The following is a 14,964-nucleotide window of genomic DNA, read 5'->3' on the forward strand; positions in this document are numbered from 1 at the left end:
TGTAACCTCCCCGAGGCTCCTGCGGTGGCAGTTACAGTAAGTAGTCCATCCGAGCACAGCTGAGAAGCCAAACATCCTGTGCTTGCCACTTGAAGGCTGAGAGAAGTGTTTCTAGGTCAAAACCCGAGGCCCTTCCAATGTGCCATCGCATTGTTTTCCACCCTCTCTCCAGAAGGGTCTTTTTGTCCGCTTTTCCTTTTCAGGCAAGATCCAGAAGTGTCTGAACTCTACTGAAATTCTGTTCTGTCCTTGTGACGTTGAGAAGGGCTTTCACACTTAGTCCTTTCTTTGGGGTTTATTTGGGCTTATTCTGAGCTGTCATGGGGAAGGTACTGACTTCCCTTGTTTCTGGCTTGTGCATTCATTTTACTTAGTTAAGGGAAAGGTTGATTAACATTATTTGGCTCTTCCTTAGACTCTGCTTTCTCCTATTTTAAAAAACAGTATGTATACCGTTATAGGAGACTATGTTAAGGAAATGATCAAGCTTGAGAAGTCATCAAAGTGGTGGCAACATAGTCTGACTTCTCCTTTGCTTGAGAATAAGGGACACATTAATGGAGGTGGCAACAATGATACATAAATACACAACTTCTAGCTATACATTTATGATCCTGTGTTGATTCACATAGCCACGTAAAACCCAGGTTGAGGGGCAGGACCATGTAAAATGGAACTAGTGTCCAACCATGTAAAAATGTATTTAGTAAAATCTAACTGTAAAAATGTAATTGCCTTATAAAAGAACTTCTGAAAGCTAATGCTTTGTTACCATCTGTCATCTTAAAAGTCTCAGTTGCATGAAAATGGAAATAAGGTAGGTATTTTTGCTGCCTTGGAAAATTAGTAAGATTTCATGCTCAAAGCACATCTAGATGGCTTGAGCACTTGTAGTTTCTTAGAAATAACCTAATTACCTACTCCTGGCCTCACAGTCACAGGAAAAGGCTAACAATGCCCTCTTTTATTTCCAAAAGCTATCTCAACCTTCTTGTTGTAGTTGCTTACCATAGAATTTAACTAGAGAATTTATTTTTCTCAGATGACATGTTTGTGAAACTAATCGTGCTATTTTGCAGGGCACTTCCTTGACACTTTGGGATATATTGGGATTAACTTGTGTGAAGCAAGCATTGTTGTGTTGAAAGTTGCTTTTATAAAACACAGGATCATGAATAATGTGGTGCAGAGTGTTTTAGCAGTGGAAGCTGACAGCAGAGGCATGACCTTTCTCATTGTGAAAATATGAAGTTAAATATGCTGCCAAGTGCTATCCCTTGACAAACAAAACTTGATGGTTTTGAAAGTAGGAAGGAGCAGTCCTGGGGAAATACTAGAGTAAGACTGCAGAGACTTGAAACCCAACAGCAAAGCCTAAAATCTTCTATAAATCACTTGCAAACAAAAGAGGTAATCAGAGCAGGGTGTTCTTTGCAGTTGTGTTTCAGCTGTGATGAAACAAGTGAAGCAAATAATCCAGAATACAGGTGGGATCTCATTATGGCAAAATCCATTAGTGGTAATTACAGTGCAAGAAATAATGAAGCTGGTGCTGTATCCAAGACAGTAAAATACAAATACAGTAAAATTAAGGATCATGACACCAATGAAGTTCCCACCAACATTTAATTTATGTTAATTGCTAGCAGAAAGGACTCCATTTGTCATATTTAATGGTTCTGAAATAATCACTTTGGTGTATAGTGTTACTCTATAAAGTAAAACAGCTCTGCCTTCACCCTGACCCTCCAATTCGGACTGTTTTTGGTCTATATACAGGGTGCATTTGCTTTCAGAGAATCCTGGTCAGAACGTCATTATGAGAATCTGAATAATGTGAGTGGAAACAATCAATAGTACCTCTAGAGTTGTGTGTTTCTTCAATAAAGCAGATTATCAGATCCAGTATAATTGGTACAGAGAGTACCTAGTGTTGCAGCTTTTCATTTTCCTTTGTCTCCTCCTGTATTGCCTTTTAATTTAGGTTCAGTTTTATTCTCTTGTACTTTGTCATTTTTGACCCTGATATTAATCAGAATGGCAGTAAACTCCATGTTTTCTCAAGGTCTTCCTGGTGATACACACTTTTATATGCACTATTTTATCCATTGCATATACATGTGCATACATTTTTTCCCACTTTATTTGACCTGAGACTTACTGAAAATATTTACTTGAGTGTTTTCTTTTAAACTTTTTAATTAAAATAAAATTTACATAAGAAAAGTACATGATTCCTAAGTGTACAGCTCAGTGAATTTCACCCAGTGAATCACACCCATGTAACTAGCATGGATGGGTATATTTTTTTAACCTTTTTTTTTTTAATTTAAGTAATCTCTATACCCAACGTGGGGCTTGAACTCAACACCCTGAGATCAAGAGTCGCATGCCCTTCTGACTGAGCCAGCCGGGCACCCCTGTGTGTGTGTATTTTTTTAAGATTTATTTATTTTTAGAAAGAGTGTGCACACACAAGAGAGTGCGGAGGGGAGGGGCAGAGGTTGAGGGAGAGATTTTCCAGCAGACTCCCCACTGAGCGTGAAGCCAACTCAGGGCTCAGTCTCACAACACTGAGATCATGACCTGAGCTGAAACCAAGAGTCAGATGCTTAACTGACTGAGCCACCCAGGCGCTCCAGCCCCCACCGGGGTATATTTTTAATTAAAATATTTTTAATGTAAATTTCCAGGAAAAGTAAAAGACTAAGTATTTTCTGTGTAATGATATAGTGTATATGTCAAATGATGCAGTATCTAAAATATTTTTGCACATAAGTTATTAAAAACTTATGAAAATTTCTACAGGAAAAAAAAGGCCAGTGGATTAATATTCCTTATGGCAGGAGCTTTTCTTTAAATATAGATTAAAGAAATAGGAAAGATAAGTGTTTGGTTATGAGTGTCATATTTTTTATCATTTGGATACTCTTCATACTGACATAGGTAATTTAAATTTAGCTTTTATCTTATATAACTTAGTTTCACTTTTTCTTTTAATGGTTTCAAGTGATCATATTACCAGGTTTTCCGTCTTTTTCTTCCTGACAAAGTTTTAAAAACCACTAATTAGGGGTGCGTGGGTGGTTCAGTTGGTTAAGCGTCTGCCTTCTGCTCAGGTCATGATCCCGGGGTCCTGGGACCAAGCCCTGCATCGGGCTCCCTGAACCCTCTCCCGCTGCCCCCTGCTCATCCTCTCTCTGTCAAATAAATAAATAAACATACTAAAAAAAAAAAAACCCACCCCACTAATTTGATTTTGCAGCGACGTTAATACATGTAACATGTCTGCTTCTCGGAAGCATATGACTTGTGTCATCTCACTGAATTGCAGTGGGTTAACAGGTATAAGGGTGCTATTGGGGCAGGCTCACTATACTCGGGGCTTCTCAGGGTGCAGGGATGGCTGGCTGGCATAGGGGCCTAGTGATGGCAAGAATCCTATTCAGCAGTAGCTCCTGCACTCAGAATAGCTAAGCATTTTATCACTTTGTGTCCCTTAGAGAAAGACTTAAGTGAGAACTGCCTTTCAGATGCGAGTACCAAGAAATGTTTTTTGCTTTCTTGAGCAATTAGCATGTGCTCTTTCTCTGTGGACAGCCCATATCCTGACCTTCATGAGCCTCTCTCATTGATCTGCTGTGAGAGGTGCCAAGTCTGTGGCAGCCTTAAGACTCTTTAGGGCTCTGGCCTGTCATAGCTACATTCTTCCAGTCCTGAATTTCTATGTGTGCATAATTTTCCCAATCCTGACTTAATCCAATTTTTCCTCACTTTATTGTGAATGTTTAAATGACTTAAATCTTTATTGGAATGAGGGTAGGAAGAAATGTAAACAAATTGATTTATTACACCAAATTTGGCCTAAGAAAAAAGCCGATGGTCAGGGTGTATATTCAGAGGCAGGCTTCCTGAGAATAATGGTCATAGCAACAAATAAATTGGAGGTAGTCTGGTTAATAGGAAAAGGGAGTGAATTTCTTTGTATTCTCAAGCCAAAAAGTACAGAAAAGTCAAGTTTCTTAACCCATTCTGCAAGTTATTCCTCAACCCAGGTCCTTTTGCCAAAGGAAATAGCACTGCAGAGGGGTGAGGCCTGCTGGGACCTGTGAGTCTCAGAGGAAGGAAAGACACTGGTGTTGGCAGCCGCTCCTGTGCCAAGTACCGGTCCGACAAGCACTCGCGTCGGTAGCCTCATTATTGAAACTACACAGCAAGCATTTGAGATGGATTCCAGTCGTTCCCCCAGTATTGCAGAGGAAACTATGGCTTGGGTGGTCAGGCAGGTGACTCGAGCTCTCCTCTGCACCCGACCCCCGACCCCCCGGCTCTTACTGACCTTGTATCTTCAGCAAGGGTTGGTTAGACATACTTGTTACACACACTTGAGAGGAAAGACTTCAGTGCTCCCTTAATGTGGCCATGCAGAGCTCTGTCTTTAACTTGCACCGTGTGTGTTGCTGGCCCGTCCTGGTGGGATTTTCTTCTCCGTGACTTGGTCCTCTCCCACGTCCAGGGGCGGGCGGCACTTTCTCAACGCTTCCAGTCGTCAGGTCCCTCGCCACAGGCCCCTTCTGGTCCTCTCCAGGGGCACCCCACCCACTCCTCCCCTGTGCACCTGCCCCAGATGCGGGGCGTGGCCTCCTCCTGCTCGCACCTCCACTTCGCTTGTTCTGGGGGCTTCCTCAACATATTATTCTGTTGGCTGGTAATGTCGGCATCCATCTTCCCCAGCGTGGATTCGGGCACCTGTTAGGGTTCGACTCAGATTCTTTCTTACTGCAGGGTCTTGATTCTTCCACCTGTTTTTGAACTGTTCCTATTCAGACTTCCATAGTTGTATATTTCTAGGGCATTGGATGCTTGATGCCTAGCCTTGTGCGGACAGGTAGTCATGCTGTCGTCGCACCTGCCGTGTGGTGCGCAGGCCTTTGGGGGCTGCGTCCCGGCGCGTCCTGGTGTGCGCGGGGCCTCGTGCGCGGCTCGCCGGCGGCCTGCGCGGTGGGGATTTGCGCACGCGCTGTGCGTGTCCCTGGAAAACTTTGCGGCGGAGGTTCCCTGTGCCGGTCCGCGCCCAAGCCATCGCTGGTTTGTCGGAAGTTGGAAGAGAGAGACACAAACACCCCTCGGCCTCTTTGTATGTTTGCAGCGGGTTAACAGGTGTTAAACAAACAGTAGGCATCATCGGGAAAGCTCTAGATGGTGACCTACAGAAATGTTAACGCTGAAGTGCTGTTCCTTTAGCCTGGTGTCAAGATCCTGCCTCGGGATTAGTTCTCTGTAATACAGGTATTTTGCTAATGAAAAAAAGTAGAAAAGGTTTAGATAACAAGTACATTTCCTCCTCCTCCCTTCGTCTGGAAAGGGAACGAATTTTCAGTATTACCGAACACCAAACACCGGCTACTGCCCTGAAATATTCATAAGAGGAAAAGAAAAAAGAAACACTTAAGTTTAGGAATGCCAGTAATGTAACAGGAAATTGTATTACAATGGCTTTTGGGTGTAGCAGTTCCTTATCTTCCCCCTTCCACCACCACTTTTTTTTTTTTTTTAGCTTTTCAAATTAAATCTGGCCTTGCCAAAAGATAAATCTTATACTTTGTTAAAGTAGGATATTTAAAATTAGTTTGACAAGACACAAGCACATCATACCCTTGTGTCATACCCTTCTCCCACCCCACCCCACACAAGCTCCCCCCTAGTTATTAAAGAAATAGTGTTCATTGTGTAAGTTTGGAAAATATAGAAACGTGCTGACATTGCCACTCCTCCTGGCCCCTCTCCTCATCTGTTCCCTGCACAGAACCCTCTGAGGGATCATTCTAAAAAGGAAAAATCCTGTCATTTCCTTCTGGAAAGCTTTCCACTGCACTTGGGATGAAGCTCCTGACCTGTGGGCAAGGCCCATCCCACAGCCTCAGGTGGCACCCCTTTTCCAGCAGTTGGTGTCTGACCCAGCCGGCTTTACTGCCTTTCCTCAGACCTCTCAACACTGGCCCCTTCTTCCTGGATAATGCCTACTCCTCTTTGAAGGCTTGTCTTGCTGTCCTGGATTCAGAAAAGCATTTTCTGACCCCCTAGTCTAAACCAGATCCCTCTGTTTTATTCTCTCTCATTACAGAAATTTCCTTTCATAGCATTTATGAGAACTTGTTACTAAATGTTTAGTTGTGTATTTCATGTAATATCCATTTCTCTCTTTAGAGTTAATCCTCATTAGGCAGTGGCTTTGTTCTGGTCATCATACTCTAGTACCTAAAACTGCAAACTCTCAAAAACATCTGATGTATGAATGAAGGGGTAAACGTTTTGCTATAAACATTTTCATTTTTAACGCCTGTGTTGTATTCCATTGTTCAAATAGTACTATAATTTATTATGCATAACTGGTGTTAAGAGGTAAACTGAAGCATATTTTAAAGTTTATCTGAGCAAAAATGATTCCAGTTGGTGGCGGCAAACCAGAAGTGGTTAGGAGCACTCCACTGACAGTCGCTCAGGGAAAGACTTTCAGAGAGCAGAGGCAGAAGCAAAGCAAGAAAATTATTCGATTGTCCACAGCTTAAGCAGTTACCTTATTTGGGAAAGCCTAGGTGGCTGTTTATGATTGGTTGTCCTTAGGTTTTGATTTTTTTAGCCTTCAGGCATTACAGACTTAGGTTTGGTTTGCTTACATGGGCATAAGGTCTTAGAATCACCTCAGTCTGATGGCTTCCTTGTTTAATTAAACACTGTGATGAACATCCTTCTACGTAAATCTTTATGGATAGCACTGATTCACTTCGAATGAATTTTAGAAATGGAATTACTAGGACAAATGATAAGAGCATTTTTACAGTTTTTATTTGCCAAGTTTCTTTAGAAAATTTTTAAATTGCCTTTATATTTTCAACAATGAATGACTCCAACAATGAATACTGCTACTACGAAACAACACATCTGTTTGTCAGTTTAATAGTTTGTTTTGTATTCTTAATTGTGGCAATAAGTATGTGGTAATAAAGTGGGATAGTTCTTCAGTTTTAAGTAGCAGAAAACTCATTTTGAGGGGGGCTCTAAGTGTCTGAGATTGGATCCATTTTCCTCTTAAAATGCAATGCAAAATCTAGTACATCAAGACCAAAATGCATCTTTTGAGGAACATCTTTTCTCTCCTCCCTGAGTGATTTACATTTGTGCATGGTACAACTCCTGGCCAACACAGGATTTTGCAGTCCTAGAGGATTTGCAAGAAAGTAGTTGGCAGACAGGTAGGCAAGGCCTGCCTTCTGGGGAGGACAAGCCCTAACAACCCCAGGAGCGGCACTCTCTGGACATTCAGCTTGCTTTGTTCCCCAGAATGTTTTGTGTGCAGAGCAGAGCGCCCTGGCTGGTGTTTAGATATGACAGGCTACGAGTTTGCTGAGGTGTTCGTTCTGGCTGCCCTCAGGAAGCTGGGTCCTCGCGTCCTCTTTGAACAACCTTTTCCCTTAATCCAAACAAGCAGTACAACTATTAATATTTTCTGTATGTGTCATAATGTGGAAAATATTGGAGATCACAAATGTTGTTTACCTAATACCTATTATTCACACTGAGCAGTTTTCTACCTAAATGATTATTTGCTGTTATATATATATGGTTGTGGCCGTTCGATGGATCATGCAACCCTAGCAGGTGATTAATGAGCATTTTAATATATTCTATAGCATAGTGCTTTTCCCCTTAAAAGTGCTGCATAGGCAGATATTATAAGTGCTATAGAAGGTTTGGAATCATTATTTGGTCCTCCTTTTCTTGCACCCAGTGGTTTTCCAACCTGGGAAGTGTTGAAAAAATACTGCCACCCAAGCCACAGCACCAGAGATTGAATTCATTTGGTGAGGAGTGGGCCCTGGGTAGGAGCCCTTCCTGACGGGTCTCAGATGTGACTAAAGTGCAGCCAGGGTTGAGAGTCATTCATTACTGCCTGGAACCTCAGCTCTGCATTGAACTTGATGGAGTCGGCCCTGGGAAGTGGCTCTAAGATCTGAGCCTTGTGTTGGCCTGCAGTCTGTTTCGGGGCTCCTTACACTGTTTCTGTCATTGCCAACCCATTTATGGATGTACAGAGAAGTGAAATAACCCAACAAGGAAATTGAGTTTTTTTATGTCCTTTATTTTTTTATTTAATTTTATTTATTTATTTGAGAGAGAGACAAGCAGTGGGAGCGGCGGGGGCCAAGGGAGAAGCAGGCTCCCCGCTGAGCAGGGAGTCCGGTGTGAGGCTGATCCTGGAATTTGGGGATCATGACCTGAGCCAAAGGCAGACAGTGAACCAACTGAGCCACCCAGGTGCCCCTACCTTTTATGTCCTTTAGCAACAATTTCTTTTAAGCTACTTTTAATACAGTTATTATAAATTTCAGACTTAACAACAAAAAAGCCACCTCTATTAACATAGTCACTACCCAGCTGCTGCTTATTTTGGTGTTAAAATTCAGTTACCAGAAGTTCATAGTTCTCAAGTTTAATGCAAAATGTGTTCATCATGCAATTTTTATATACTATGTTTTATTCATCTTGGATTTCTTTATTGTCTTTTTTTTAAATTATTTTATTTAAATTCAATTAATGAACATATAGTGTATTATTAGTTTCAGAGGTAGAGTTCAGTGATTCATCAGTTGCATATAACACCTAGTGCTCATCACATCGCATGCCCTCCTTAATGTCCATCACCCTGTTACCACATCCCCCCATCCACCGGCCCTCTAGCAACCCTCAGTTTGTTTCCTATAGTTAAAAGTCTATGGTTTGTCTCCATCTCTGATTTCATCTTATTTTATCTTTCCCTCCCTTCCCCTATGATCCTCTGTTTTGTTTCTTAAATTCTACATGAGTGAAATCAGATGATAATTGTCTTTCTCTGATAGACTTATTTCACTTAGCATAATACCTTCTAGTTCCATCCACATCATTGCAAATGGTAAGATTTCATTTTTTTTGATGGTTGCATAATATTCCATTGTATATATATATATACCACATCTTCTTTATCCATTCATCTGTTGATGGACATCTAGGCTCTTTCCATAGTTTGCTGTTGTGGACTTTGCTGCTATAAACATGGGGGTGCTTGTGCTGCTTTGAATCACTATGTTTGTATCCCTTGGGTAAATATCTAGTAGTGTAATTGCTGGGTTGTAGGATAGCTCTATTTTTAACTTTTTGAGGAACCTCCATACTGTTTCCCAGAGTGGCTGCACCAGCTTGCATTCCCAGCAGCAGTGTAAGAGGGTTCCCCTTTCTCCGAATCCTCGCCAACATCTTTTGTTTCCTGACTTGTTAATTTTAGCCATTCTGACTGGTGTGAAGTGGTATCTCATTGTGGTTTTTTCTTTTTTCTTTTTTTTTTTTTTAGATTTTATTTATTTGACAGAGAGAGAGAGAGCACAAGCAGGGGGAAGGGCAGAGAGAGAGAGGGAGAAGCGGGCTCCCCACTGAGCAGGGAGCCCGATGTGGGGCTCCATCCCAGGACCCTGGGATCATGACCTGAGCCGAAGGCAGACGCTTAACCAACTGAGCCACCCAGGCGCCCCCTCATTGTGGTTTTGATTTGTATTTCCTCTTTCTTTTCTTTAGTAAGTATATTTGGAAAGGAGATGTTTTTCATAATTATATTTTTCAAATTTGTGATTTTATATAATTGACTTATTTTTCAGTGTGACAATTTGAATTTTCATAAGTGTACTTGCTGTTTTTCCTGGAGTTATGGGAAACCATAGGAAATTTCTCTTCCCTTTGTACCATTCTCCCATGCCCTCACCCTTACCCTAACCATCTAGCATAGTCCTGGATAAATAGTGAATGCTCAACAGATATCTCCAGCTGTTAGACAGACTGCATTTCAATTCTGACTAAGCTTGCTCTTGAGTATGATTTGGGAATTGAATTAAGCTGCTGGTGATAGATTCGCAGCTACAGAGCTTAATATCCATAAGTGGCCTAACAAAAGAAGGCTGGAAGTTGGCAGGATATGGCCAACATGGTGGTTCTTCAGTGTCATCAAGGCCCCAGGCTCCTACTCTCTTTCAGTTCTGTTCTCCTTAATAAGAGGCTTCCATTTCCAGGTGCACCAGGTGGCACCTCCCCCAGAGTCAACAGTTTGTACAAGAAGCAGGAATATGGCAGCAAAAGTGCTGTTCTAGCTCTGGCTCTTCCTTAAAGAGCTTTCCTCCATACCTCACTGGCCAGAACCTAGTCACCTGATCACAAGAGGTTATAAAGCAGCCTTGGAAATGTGTACTTCAGTTGGGCATATGGCTGTCCCTGACAGAACCGGGGCTTCTGTTAGTGAGGAGGAAAGGATATCAGTAAGTCAGTAGATTTCGTTAAGGAACCAGAGGATAACCACATGTCATACTGGCTGTAACCATGGGCTAACAGCCTACCTTTCTGAGCCTCATGATCCTTCATCTATACCCTGGGGATAACAATTACTCCTACCCCATGGGTTGTGTTGCAGACCAGAAAGAATGTAAAGTGACTTGTCTTTGACTGTAATCTCTACTTTAGTCATTATATTAATGCGTACTTTCCCCAGTACCTATTTTTTCTCCTGCATAGCTTTCACATCTATGTCTTTTCAGTGCTAACACTCTGCTCTATACCTGGATTCTTCTAAGTAGTCCCCCTGACCCAGTATTTCTGCCGGTGAACCTTTCCTAAAAGGTGACAATCAGCCACTCCCTTGGTAGCCACTCCCCTCCTTTTCCTACCATCTGATCTCCACTTACCAAACTTGATTATTTCTCTCATTACCAGCCCATCCTGCTTGCTCCAGCTGTGTTTGCCTCTTTACACACCAGCTGCCACCAAGCTGGGTGACTTTCTCCCACACTGGCTTTACTCATGCTGTTTACCCTACCTGGAATGCACTCTCCGCCAGCCCAGCCATGCTCTGCCCACTCAAGTCCCACTTCTTCCATGATTCATCTTTGTGGCCTTTTCCATCTATTCATTCCAGCACATGTGGGGTTCTCCCTTTTCTGAATTCCCATTTTTATCAGTACCATCCAGAGAGCCATGGTAGGTCTACACAGGGTCTTAGGGATTATCTAGCCCACATGGCTTGTCACACAGTTAAATTAACTGAGACCCAGAGAGGTGATGTGGTCAGTTTAAGACTATACAGCAAGTGAGGGGCAGACCCAAAGCTACAAGCCTCTCAGTTTCACCCATGAAACTTGAAAGAGAAAGAAACAGATATAGCCATCACCCTACCATTTATAAAAATAAGATATTTCCATATAGTAGAATTGACCCATCAACCCACTGTCCAGGGATAATCATTGCTATTTGACCATATTATATTTCCTTTTATGGTTGTTTTGATTAACTTTTTATTTTGGAAAAAATTTAAAAGTACAGTAGCATCGGGGCACCTGGGTAACTCGGTCGTTGGGCGTCTGCCTTCAGCTCGGGTCATGATCCCGGGGTCCTGGGATCGAGCCCCACGTCGGGCTCCCTGCTTGGAAGGAAGCCTGCTTCTCCCTCTCCCACTCCCCCTGCTTGTGTTCCATTTTATTTATTTATTTGCCAGAAAGAGACAGCAAGAGAGGGAACACAGGGAGCCCAACATGGGGCTCGATCCCAGGACCCCGGGATCATGACCTGAGCAGAAGGCAGATGCCCAACGATTGAGTCACCCAGGCGCCCCTAAGTAAATAAAATCTTAAAAAAGAAAGTACAATAGCATCTATCTCTGCAGTAATTTTTAGAATAAACATTTAATTCAAATATAACATCTAGAATATTTTCAAAACAAATACCAGGCATCATTTCACTTATCACTCATATACTCCTATATTTAAACATATCTGTGAAAGACAGAAAAAAATAAAAAGCACAACAGAATAAAAACATAATCACAATACTATTATCACATTCAACAAAATAAACATTTTAAATTTAGTGTAATTTTTATGACTACATGGTTAATATTGTGGAACTACTTATTAATGAAATTAATATTTCTGAGCAATTACTATGTGAATATCAATCCTCTCAACAAGCCTGCAAGGAAGATTCTGTTTTTGTCAACATTTACAGATGAAAAAACTGGCTACAGGTTTACTGGCACAAGGTAAATAATGTGCCTACTAAGTAGTGGAACTAAGAATCAAAAATTCAGATCTGGCTTTTTCTTGTTTTGTATCCTGAATATTTTTCCCTCAACATTTATATACAAAGCATGTCTTCATATCAGTAAAAATAGTAACCTAAAACATTTACATGCCATCATGGGAGTCTGCCAGAATTTAATAATTTCCCTAATTTTGGACAATGAAATTGTTTCAAGTTTTTTACTATTATAAATAATGCTGCAGAGCACATGTTTATTCATAAATTTTGGAAGACATCTCTACTGCTTTCCTTATGTTAGATTTTTTTAAAAGTGAAATTACTCCAGGAGCCTTGTTCTTTGATTGTTTCATGCAAGTTAGTTTTGCCTAGAAGTTGAGTAACGTTCGGTAGTAGTAAATGGCTGGCAGAACCAGAAGTAAACCCAAATAATGTTTGCAGTCCTTCTTTGAGTGCATGTTTATTGAGCATCTAGGAGGCGTTATGCACTGTGCTAAGCACTGAGGATTCAGAGATGTCTGAGACCTGAGATCCTTCCTCTTAATGCCTGGTTGCTTCTGGCTGGACTCTTTCTCATTTACCAGAGTGCTGAAGGAAAAAGAAAATCTATCCACTGAGAATTCTGTATGTAGCAGAACTGTCCTTCAGAAATGGAAGTGAAGACATTTCCAGGGAAACAAAAATCCGAGAAAATTTGTCACCATTTGCAGTAAAAGAAATACAGAATATACAGGAAGGAATGAAGAGCACTAGGAATGGTAAATATCAACAAGTATAAAAGACTAATTTATTCCTTTCTCCTAATTTCTTTAAAAGATATGTCAGTACTTAAAACAAAATTTACACTGTAATAATGGGTTTATTACACATACGATGTAACAGCATAGGACACTATGGATAAGGGGTTAAATGGAATTGTATTATTGCAAGGTTTCTGTGTTTCTTCTGATGTAATTAAAAATTAACACTTAAGTAGATTATGATAAATTAAAAATCTATATTGCAGTTTATAGAGCAGTCACTAAAATAGAATTCAAAGAGCTAAAGCTAGAGAGCCAATTAAGGAATTAAAATGGAATACAGGGGTGCCTGGGTGGCTCAGTCGGTTGGGCGGCTGCCTTCGGCTCAGGTCATGGTCCCAGTCCTGGGATCGAGCCCCACATGGAGCCCCGCATTGGGCTCCCTGCTCATCGGGGAGTCTGCTTCTCCCCCGCCCTGCTCTTGTGCTCTCGCTTGTTCTCTCTCCCTCTCAAATAAATAAATAAAATCTTTTAAAAAAATAAATAAAATGGAATACAAAGAAAACTTTGATTAACATGAAAGGAGGCCAGGAAGCAGGGACAAAGGAACAAACAGATGAGATAATTAGGAATGGCAGGCTTAAATAAAACCATATTAATAATTACATTCACTTAAAGGGATTAAGCACTTCACTCAAAAGGCAGAGGTTGTCATACTGAATAAAAAAAGCAAGATTCAACTATATCCTGTCTATAAGACACACTTCTTAAATACAAGGACACAAATAGACTGCAAACAAAAGTCTGGGAAGAGATAAGCCATGCAAGGTATAAACATAAAATAGATGCAGTGGCAATATTAATATCAGATAGTACCCTTCAGGATGAGTATTACTTGAGACAAAGAGGACCACTTTATAATAAAGGGCCTATATATCAGGAAGATGTGGTAGTGAGTATGCATTTAAACACAAGCTTCAAATTATATGAAGTGAAGTAGATGGAGCAAGAACTAAAGGAGAAATCTGCAAATCCATGATCATTATGTGGAGATTTTAACCCACCTCTCAATAATTGATGGGATAGGTAGACAAAAATAAATCAGGAAGAATATAGGAGAATTGAACAGCATTATCACCCACTTTAACTAATTGACATCTATAAACATCACACTCAATACATGTAGAATATACGTTCTTTTCTAGTTTACATAGAATGTTCACGGAGATAGACCATTTGTTAAGACAGAAGTCTCAATAGCTTCTCAAAGATTGAAATCTTACAGAATATGTTCTCTGACCACAATGAAATTAAATTAGAAAAAAGTTAAAATCTTTGAAAGCCCCAAATATGTAGATGTTAAACAACTCACTTCTAAACAAGTCATGACTCAGAAAAGAAATCACAAAGGAAATTATAAAATACTGGTTCTGAATAATAAAAATTTGTGAGATTTTGCTAAAGCAGTACTTAGAGGGAAATTCATAGTTTTAAGTGTATATTTAGAAAAGAAGTCTAAAATTAATCATCTAAGCCTCTCCTTTGGGAAGCTAGAAAAAAGAACAATAAAGTAAACCCAAGGTAAGTCAAAGAAAGGAAACAATAAAGAGAACAAACTGTAAGAACAAACAATAGAGAAAGTCAATGAAGCCAAAACCTGGTTCTTCGAAAAGATCAGTAAGATTGATAAACTTCTAGCCAAACTTACCCAAAAAAGTAAATAAGAAAGAAAAAGGGGGCACCTATGTGGCCCAGTCGGTTGAGCATCCGACTCTTGATTTTGGCTCAGACCATGATCTTAGGGTTGTGGGATCAAGCCCCATGTCAGGCTCTGTACTCAGCACGGAGTCTGCTTATCCTTCTCCTTCTGCTCCCCCTTCCCCCTACTCACGTGCTTGCACACATGCTCGCTCTCTCAAATAAATAACTAAAATCTTTAAAAAGAAAGAAAAAAGCACAGAGGAAACAAATGACCAATTTCAGGAATGAATGGATACTACTATGGGTCCTAAGACATTAAAAAGATTGTAAGGGAATATATAAACAATAAATTTATGATCCAATAAATGTGACTTAGATGAAATGGATAGACAAATTTGTTGGAAGACAAAAAACT

The 14,964-nt window shown here is 40.6% G+C and overlaps 1 protein-coding gene across 1 annotated transcript in view; it reads left to right on the forward strand.

Annotated features, from left to right (window-relative positions):
* Nucleotides 1-14,964, forward strand: part of LATS2 (large tumor suppressor kinase 2) — a 73,159-nt gene that overhangs the window by 13,319 nt on the left and 44,876 nt on the right. The gene's annotated exons all lie outside the window — the stretch shown is intronic.

Source organism: Phoca vitulina, unplaced genomic scaffold, assembly GCF_004348235.1.
Source record: "Phoca vitulina isolate PV1807 unplaced genomic scaffold, GSC_HSeal_1.0 scaffold5, whole genome shotgun sequence".
Lineage (NCBI taxonomy): Eukaryota > Metazoa > Chordata > Mammalia > Carnivora > Phocidae > Phoca > Phoca vitulina.